We start from the raw sequence: 9755 nt of genomic DNA on the forward strand, positions 1-9755 counted from the left end.
GTATGCTACAGGAAAATAGCTGACCTTAAATAAATCCCCAAACGGGTTCTTTCATGATATCAGGGGAGCAACCAGAAGAAAACAGATAACCTAGTGAACACATCCAGAGAACACAGAGGCAGGACAGGATGCCAAGTAAGGAAAGACAGGAGGGAAAATTATCCACAGAAAAAGAGAAAATTAAAAGAATTGCTAAGGTCTGTTTTTTTCCCCTCTATATAGACAATTGAAAATCTAGAGGAAAGGATGATTTTTCAGGAAAACGTGACTTGCCCTGGTGTACTCAGAACAGATCTTTCCGCTCGGAACTGCTGCTCAAATTTCAGTGTAGTGTACACGTCACCTACAGGCCTCGTTGGAAGTTCAGCTTCTGGTTCAGAGATTTGGTCCAGACCTTGGATTTCTGAAGACGCTCCCAGATGGTGGGGTGGTGGTTCTGCTGCTGGCCTCTAAATGACACTTTCAGCGTCGAGGCCATAGAAGGACGAAGATCGTGGAGGTCTCCTCAACAAAAATGAGAACAAAACGAACCAACGTGGAGAGGCTGAGGCAGGAGGATGGCAAGCTCAAGGGCAACTTGGGGAGACCCTGTCTGTGGTAGGGAGACCTGGGTTCAATCCCCAGGAGCAAGAGTAATATTAATAAAGAACACCAAACAGCTTCACAAGGAAATTGACGGAAACTTTTAAACAGGAGATAATTCTAAAGGGTTCGAGTTATTTCAGAGCATTAGCAAAGAAAGAAAGCTTTTAAATTATGTTTAGGAAGTAAGTATGATATCGATTTTGATATTGAAGCCTACGAGGACCTCACAAGGAAACCAACAAGTCGCACCTGTAACAGCAATTCAAAAATTCCAAGTAAAATAAACAAAAACCAGAAGCAAGAAAAGAATACCACAGGGTTGGGGGCGTGGCTCAGAGGTGGAGCGCTTGCCCAGCATGTGCAAGGCCCTGGGTTTGTCCCCAGCACCGCAAGAAAAGTGATACTTCATGATCAACTGGCTTTATTCCAGGAATGCAAAGATAGTTCAATACTGAGAATTTTAGCAATGTAACTTATCTTATTAACAGATACAGGGAGAAAAGTCATAAACTGAACGGACTTTGAGAAAGTTCACCCATTCTTGATGAAAGTCACACACATGTGCATTCAGTACGTAAATATATAGGGATACTCACTGAAAGAGAAACTGATAGCTCCCCGTCACCATTGCGATGTAATGTAGAACTGGACATTTAAAACAGTCCTGGAGGGGCTGGGGTCGTGGCTCAGTGGTAGAACCCACATGCCTGGCATGCGGGTTCAATTCTTAGCACCACATATAAATAAATAAATTAAATAAAGGTCCTTCGATAAATAAAAAAAATAAATAAAACAGTCCTGCAATTCCCAGTCAATTCATTCAGGTGACCATTTGAAAAATAGAGACATCAAAACAGAACTGATGGGCTGTAGCTCAGGGGTAGAGTGCTTGTCTCACATGTGGGGGGTCCTGGGTTTGATCCTCAGCCCAGTACCTGATAAATAAATAAAATAAAGGTGTTGTGTCCATCTAAAAATATTAAAAAAAAACAAACCAGAACCGATAAAGGTGAAATGAACAGCATCATGCATATGAAATGACCTGATATCTGGAAAATCTAAGAAATTAACATGCATTAGATAGTGGACTTTCCTAAAAACCATCAACTAGAAGACATAATAAAATTTCTCATTTGCAGTATGGATATTGAGATGAAATATCTAGGAATAAACTTAACAAGAGATGTGCAAGTCCTAGATGAAGGAAACTTGAACTTGCTACCGAAGGACACACACACAAAGAATTGGAGCAGCGTAAGGCAGACAGGGAGGGCCCCTGTTCTCACCACGCCTGCTGTGCCTGGGCTGATTTATAAGTCCAATGCTATCACAGTCGAAGCACCAACAGCTTTTTGCCTCTAATTTAAAAATGGATAATATGGAATATCAAATGAGCAAAATGTCACAGGAATGTCTCTGGAAGAGAGTAGCAATGAGACAGGAACTAGCTCTATTGGGATTCAACCATATTATGAACTCTTGATCATTCAAATTTGTGGTACTTGTTTATCTGTAGATAGTCTAATGGAACAAAATAGAAAGCCCAGAAGTAAATCCGCATCCATTCAGAAACTTACTATGTAACAAAGTTAATGTGGTAGGTCACATTTTATAAAAATAGCCACAAGGCTAGGTCAGACGGGCAATACCGGGCAATAAATACAGCTCACCCCCGGCTTTCTCTGCCAACGGGTCGCTTGCCCTGGAAACCCATCCACCCTGCTGTAGGGAACGTGGTACGTGGAGATGACTCAAGGGCCCCAGAGCCCAACCTCAGCCACAGCCAGCACCAACTTGCCAGCCACATTTGTGAGTCATGTGGCGGTAGATCCTGCAGCCTCAGGAAGCTGAGCAGAAGAGGTCTTCTCTACCAACCCCTGTCGAATCACAGAGCCATTCGTGAAATGATTATTTTTTGTTTTAAAATATTGACTTTGAGGGCAGTTTTATGCATCAATAACTGAAACAATTAACATCTTTTCAAATCAGTGGTGAAAAGATATGTTATTCTATTAACAGTATTGAGGCAACTGGGTAATTGTCTAAAATGAGTGTAAGATGCATACTCCATACCTATGATAACATAAAATACGAGTAAATGTAAACATTTAGAACACTAGGGTAAGGCTGGGGTTGTAGCTCAGTGGCAGAACGCTTGCCTAGCATGTGTGAGGCACTGGGTTCAATCCTCAGCACCACATATAAATAAATTAAACAAAGGTATTAGGTCCATCTACAACTAAAAGTATTTTTTAAAATAACATAAAATACTAGGGTAAAACACGAGAGCAAGCTTAGAATGGGAAATGCCTCTCTGGCTGCAAAAGATTGATAAATTTGCACAAAAATCTTAAAATGTGTGTGGCCAAAAATATATATGAAGGATAAACAGGAAACTAGGAAAAATATTCACTGTAGACAACAAAGTCAACGCCCTATCACACATAAAAATCTAGAAGTCAATGAGAAAAGACCGATTATTTTGGCAATGCACTGATGAATGACAAACACCTGAAACTTGAGTAGCTTTAAAAAGCAACCACTTCATCATATCTCACAGTCTGTGGGCTGGTCGTGGCTCCTGTGATCCCGTGTGGGTCTCCCAAGCAGTTGCAGTGGAAGGACAGCAGGTTTGCACCTCGGCGGGGTGTCCTCCTGATGGTCTCTCACTCCCCAGGACCTCTCCACATGACTTCCTTCCAAGACAGGAAGCCTTGGATTTCTTTCACAGTATCTCAGAGATCTAAGCTGGACAAAGCTGTCAGCCCTGAGTGTGGAATTCTCAGAATGTCACTTCCTCCACACTGCATTGGTCAGAGGGGTCACAGGGCAGGCCTGATTCAAGGGGAGGGGGACACTAGCCCCACCTGGACTTCTCTTCTATACTGTGTCTAAGCAACAGATCTGGAAGTGCATCTGTGTCAACCTGGGCACAGGGCAGATCTATTTGTCTTTGAGAAAGTGGGTTCGTGTCCTCTCAGACACACTATGTGGAACCTCTTTCTTCCACTTAATGAACACCCAGCACCATGACTGACTTCACGAAAGGCCAGCCATGCACATTCAGGGAGGGGTGGATTTGTTTGGGGGGCATCTCTGAGTTGAGTCAGCCCACCGGCTGTTCTGTAGGGAAGTGGGGCAGGAATGTAACAGGAAGATGAGCAGCTCACAGAAAGCGGGATGCAAATGGATCTTGAGCATTTCAGTAGACGCTCAACACTAGTCGGAGTAAATGAGGCCCAAACACAAGCTCCACTCTCAGCTGGACAGACAGTGCCACAGGCCTGTGAGCCCAGGTACTCAGGAGGCGGAGGCAGGTGCCTCGAGTTTAAGGCCAGCCTCAGCAACCTAGCAGGACCTCACCTCAAAGCGATCCAAAAAACTCCGATGAAAACGTTTACCCATCAGGACAAGTATCTCGTAACAGGCCTTGTTGGTGTACCACGGGGAAATGAGTGGTAGCCCTTACACTTTTACTGGATGTGTAAATTTGCTCACTGCCCATAGAGGGAAATGTATTTCCTTTGGCGTCCACATTATCATACAATAGAATAGAACATGGCCTTTAGGAAGGAGGCTGCAGACAGGAAATTAAACACCGCACTGTGTGCAATACGGAAAGAAAGGAAGAGGCTCCACACAGTATGTCGGATAGGACATGAACCCACTTTCTCAACAAGAAATAGATACAATAAATAGAAATAGAGACACAATACAATAGTTTTGTGTGCTCATGTCCACACGGATTCACTTCCAGGCTGAGATTAAGTGTATCATTTTTACAAACATGGATTTATATATTGATTTAATTTATATTGTGATTCCTTGGTGATTATTATAACAGAGATTTACAATATACATGAATGTCAGATAATGAAAAGTACTCATTTTTCTCTTATAATTGAAAAATTTCTTGGCTAAAATTATATATAATTTGTGGATGAATCTTCAAACTTTATGATTTCATTTCTTATTTTATTGAAAGCAAAGCTTGTTGATTTTTTTATTATTGCATTATACTTTTACATAATATTTTGGTTCATTTTGAAGTAATCATTAAAACATGGACGTGAGTCTGGAAGAAAAGACCGTCTCCGTTTCCAGTGTCGTCTCTGGGTGAAGCGAGGACACTGCAATTATTCTGTTTCCACACAAAGAAAGTCAGGATTTGACTTTCTTTCCAGAGCCTTTGGAGAAGATGTCTAATCAGAACAAAGCCCTTAGAAACGATGAGGTCTTGTCCTCACCATCCGGGTGGCTGTGCTCTGGACCCTCTGGGGTCGTGGGGGAGGGAGAGGACGGGGAGCCAGACCAGCTGGGTGCCAAGTCGGCGACCCTGCCTCCCAGGTGCCAGCTCCTGGGTCTGCTCTGTGTTCACAAAGCTCTCATCGCAAACAAACATTCCACTGCTTTTTTAAAAATTAGAAAACCTCCTGGGGCCACTGAACCATGCTTGTGGTCTGCAGCCCCCAAACCTGACTTGTGGGCCACCACAAAGCCCCAATGTCCACAGGTTCCACGTTTCCACACAGGCCATGGCGCGAAGGCTCAGCCACAGAGCCAGGCTGCACCGGCTCAGATACCCGTCAGAGCGACGGTGCCCTCTTCCACTCCCTCGCCAGCCTGGGTACATGCTCCTCCACGGAAGCTGCGTATTAGAGGCAGCCTCAAGGCCCCAACCTGGCCCCCACCCAGAGCCCTGTGCTCAGTGGTCCCGTGTGTGGCCTAATGCTCTGCTCTCGTCATCTTGAAATTCTTAATATTTTTTAAAAATAAATTTTAAAAGCCAGGCATGGTGATGCATGCCTGTAGTCCCAGCTATTCAGGAGGCAGAGGCAGGAGGATTGCTTGAGACCAAAAGTTCAGGGCTAACTTGGGCAGCATAGCAAGACCCTGTCGATAATAATAATAGTTTTGTTGTGTATATTTCAGATAGACAACATGTGTATATACATACATATCACATACACACACATATATATTTATTTATTTACTACAGTGGAACAAATTTACATAACTGTCTTCTCACATAACTTCATAACTGTCTTTCCCCCCTGCTGTGGCAAGAGTGGCTATAATCTATATTCATTTACTAAAAATCGTGCAATACTTGTCTTTCTGTGTGCAATTTATTTCATTTAGCATAACAGCTTCCAGGCTGACCCATGTTGTGACAAACAGACCTTCCTTTTCAAGGCTGAGTAATATTCCATTGTCAACATACATGCCACAGTTTCTTTGGCAGTTCACTCATTGATGGACACTGAGTTGGGTTTCCACATCTGGCTACTGTGAATAACACTGCGTTGAACATGGGAGTGCAGTATCTTTCCAGAGCAGGGATTTCTTTCCTTTGGCCACACACCCAGAAGAGGGATTTCTAGGTCATGTGGCAGTTCTATTTTTAATTTCTTTGGGAACTTGCATTCTGCTTTCCAGCATGGCTGCACCCATCCACATTCCCACCAGCAGGGTGCAGGGTTCCTTTCCTCCACAACCCCAACACCTGTCATCGCTTGTCTTTTTGACAACAGCTATCCTAACAGATGTGAGGCGAAATTCCTAATAATTTTGAACAAGGAGGCTCAAAATTTCATTCTGCAACAGGCCCCAAAAATTATATAGCTGGTCCTGATACTGGTATTAGCTCCATTATCCCGGTGAGGAAACCGGTCAAACCAGGGGAATCAAAGAACCCAAGGTCAGATGGCAGGAAAGGAGTGGCGCCGGGTCCCAGCCTCGGCCCAGAGCAGGCACATGTGCCAGTGCCCGGGCCATTCCTGCTGGGGTGGCACTTTTTTAGAGTCCTGCCTTATGCTCCAGCCCACAGCATGCGACCCTCTCATCAACTTCAGGAGCAGAGATTGTCGCCCTGGCGTCAGCAGAGAACTCGCGTGGTGCGGGGCGGGCCCTGGAAAGCGCGGGACAGCGGGCTCCCGGGTCCCGGGGAGCGGGAGGCGCCCGGCGCGGACTTCCAGGCTCCGCGCTTCTCCTCTTATCATTGGCTCCCCTCACGGTACTGAGGACCTGATTGGCTGATTTGGGCATGTGCCCGCCCACTGATCCGGATGGACAGCCGAGTCCCAGTGAGGGCGGGAAGCGCGGCGGGAAGCGGGGCCACGTGCTGCCCCCAGAGAGGAGCACAGGCGAGCCCGGAGCCGGGGACAGTGCAGCCTGGGACAGCGGAGCCCGGGCCGCCTCCCCTCGCCCCGGGACAGCAGGCTGGCGGGAACCGGAGGGGACAGGAGGCCACTGTGCCCCGCAGGAATGAGCCTGGCTGCCTCTGGGGCGCAGGAAACTGCCCAGACCAGCTGCGGCCAGGGGCGCCCCTCCTCTGCCCCAGCCCCAGCCCCGGGGTGGTGAGAGAAACGGGCCAGAGGGGTGGGAGCGGGAGGGGGTGCTCGTTTTCCAGCGCGCGTGTTCCCGGGGCGTAAAACACAGTGTGGACCGAAGAGAATACGTCCAGGCCTGGAGACGGCCCAGGACTCGCCTGTAAGTCCTGGAATGTTCACAAAAATGAAGGCCCTATCTACATAGATAGCTGCTGTGCTTGTCCCCGAAAGCTCCGCCTTGTCCCGGATGCCAATCCAATCATGAGGACATGGTTTTACAAAAAAGGTCAAAGAAATTCTATTGCTTTGCTAGCAAAGGAGAAGGTCAGGGATTCCTTTCCCGGAGGCTGTGATTCTGCCCACCGGCAGGAACAGGGGGCATTTAAAGAGGTGATTCAGAGGCTACATTCCATGCGTTCTCTGTTGTGATTCACTTGTTAATTTGGGAGATAGTCATTTCTGAGATCTCCCGTGCCATCCCCAAAGTCTGAATTACTTCGTTCCTATGATGGGTGTGTGCTCAGGGACAGGTGACTCTGCCCAGGATCGGGAGGAAAGGTGATCCTGTTTCCCCTGAGATTAGGGAGGGGGAGAGATAAGGGTGGTGGGGGCAGGGAGAGAGGAAGAGAAAGAAGCTTGTCCATTTAAAAAATAAGTTGCCAATATTCAAGGCATAAAGTGGATCACTGTTACATGCTGGAGTTGCAGATTCACTCTGAACTTAGATCTGCAACAACAAAAAGCTTTCTAGTCGCCACCTGTAATCCTAGCAGCTCCAGAGGCTGAGGTGGAGGATCACAAGGTTGAGGTCAGCCTCTACAATTTAGAGACACTGTCTCAAAATTTAAAAAGGACTAGGATGTAACTCAGAGGCATAGTACCCTTGGATTTAAGTCTCAAAAAGAAAAAGAAAGAAAGAAAAACAGCTTTCTACGTTTTCCACAGAAGCTGTGTAATGCTGTCTTTAGCCACACAAGATATTCTGAAGCCAGAGGGTCTGGGTTCAAATCTCATGTCTCATACTGTGTGGCCTTAGGCAGGTCACTAACCCCTCTGGGCCTCAGTTTCCTTTGCAGAAGAATGCAGGCAAACCGATGTTTGGCATAGTATAAATACCAGCAAAAATGCCATTACTGTTCTCTGTCCCTGGTCTCATCTTGGTCTTGAGCCCCTGAGCCCATGGGAAGAAACACAAAATCTGAAGCCAGACCAATAATTTAAGCTATTCCCATAAAACAGGCTTTTGGTGTTTTAGGGACAAGCTCAGCTATTCAGTTTCCCTCCATCCTCTGCCCCTCTCCCAGATGGCATCTGCCTGGACCCCATCGTGGTCACCAGGAAACAGCCCCAAGGGGAGAGGCAGCAGTCAGGAAGCGTCCTTCAGTGAACTCCCTCTTCAGCCAGCGCAGAGGTGCAGGAGAACTTGGAACCTCGCAACGCCCTGGGTGCTCCGTTTTGAAAGTCAGCCCGCCCAGATGCGACCTTCCCCTTAGGCCTGCCCCCAGAGTCCCTAACTACCGAGACCATGACCAGACGTCAGCTGACACTCACAGGACACATGGGTCATTTTCCAACCACCCCGCTGCACGTGATGGTACAGTTAGTAGGTTTTCCCTGCAGGCCGCTGCGCCTCGCAGAGGGGCTGCCTGGCAGACTCGGTCTTGAACTCAGCTGTGTCTGGTGGATGTGTGTCAGCTACCCTGACGGCAGGAAGCGTCCCGAAGCGCTTAACCCGTGCTGTGGCGCTTGGGAGCCATGGAGGCCCCGGGCAGCTCCAGGATGGGGGACTCCAAGCCTCGCCATCTCTGCTCCTGTTCACTGTGTTCCCAATCCTGAAAATGGGACAGCATTCGGATTCTGTGCTCCAGTTGACCCATGTCACTTGGTCCCTACAAGAAAAACTACCAGATTTTTTAATCAAAAAAAAAATAGTGATTTATTGGCTTATGCGGCGGGGGGGTGGGGGGGGTGGGGGGGTGGTGGTGGTTCTCGGCTTCCGGGAACTGGAGTGAAAACAGCTTCAGGTGTGGCTGGACCCAGGGGTCATTTCTCTCCAGCTCTCAGCAGTGCTGCCTCTCCCGAGTTGTGTCCAGATGCCCTTAGCTGCCCTATGCTCTCCAGCTCAGCAGGACAACCCTCTTTATCCCTGGTCTTAATGGAAGCCCAGGGCTGCTCAGGTTGGTCTTCTTGAGGTCAAATGCAAATCCCTCTACTAATTCCTGTGGCCATGAGAGGCTCCTGTTGACCAGGCCAGGTCTCCTGCCCATGTCGGGAGCTGGAGGTGGCGGCCAGGCTCATGCTGGTGCGCTGAGCCCCACCAGCGCTGTCCCTGCACCCAGACCCTTTGGGATCTGAGTGCATTTTCACATGCTCTGAACCTCACATGCGAGAGACTTGCTCTGGTGAGTGAATACAAGGGAAGTGGGGCTGTGCCTGTCCCTAGCCTGGTCCTCAACAGTCCTTGCAGTCTCTCCTCCTTCTCTGAGGACTCTGGATAGCTTCCATGAGAAACAACCCGCACTAATTTGCTTCAGACGGGTAAACTACATGAAAGAGGGCCCCATCCTCCGGCAAAAGCCACCCCAGACCAGTTGGCAGCCGTCTGACCTCCGGATACGTGAATGAGCCATCAACGTCAGCAGACCTGCTTACCTGACCACCGCTGGCCATGCTGCATGAGACCAGCAGGGATCAGTGCTGCCCAGCAGATCCACTGACTTGTGAGCAATAATAAATTCATACAATTTTAAATCATCGAGTTTTGGGGAAATTATTACAAATTTCAGCAGCAATAGCTGGCAGATAGCAGGACTGAAACAAGAGGTGACAAGAGGGAAC

The sequence above is a fragment of the Sciurus vulgaris genome (assembly GCF_902686455.1).
Source record: "Sciurus vulgaris genome assembly, chromosome: 2".
NCBI lineage: Eukaryota > Metazoa > Chordata > Mammalia > Rodentia > Sciuridae > Sciurus > Sciurus vulgaris.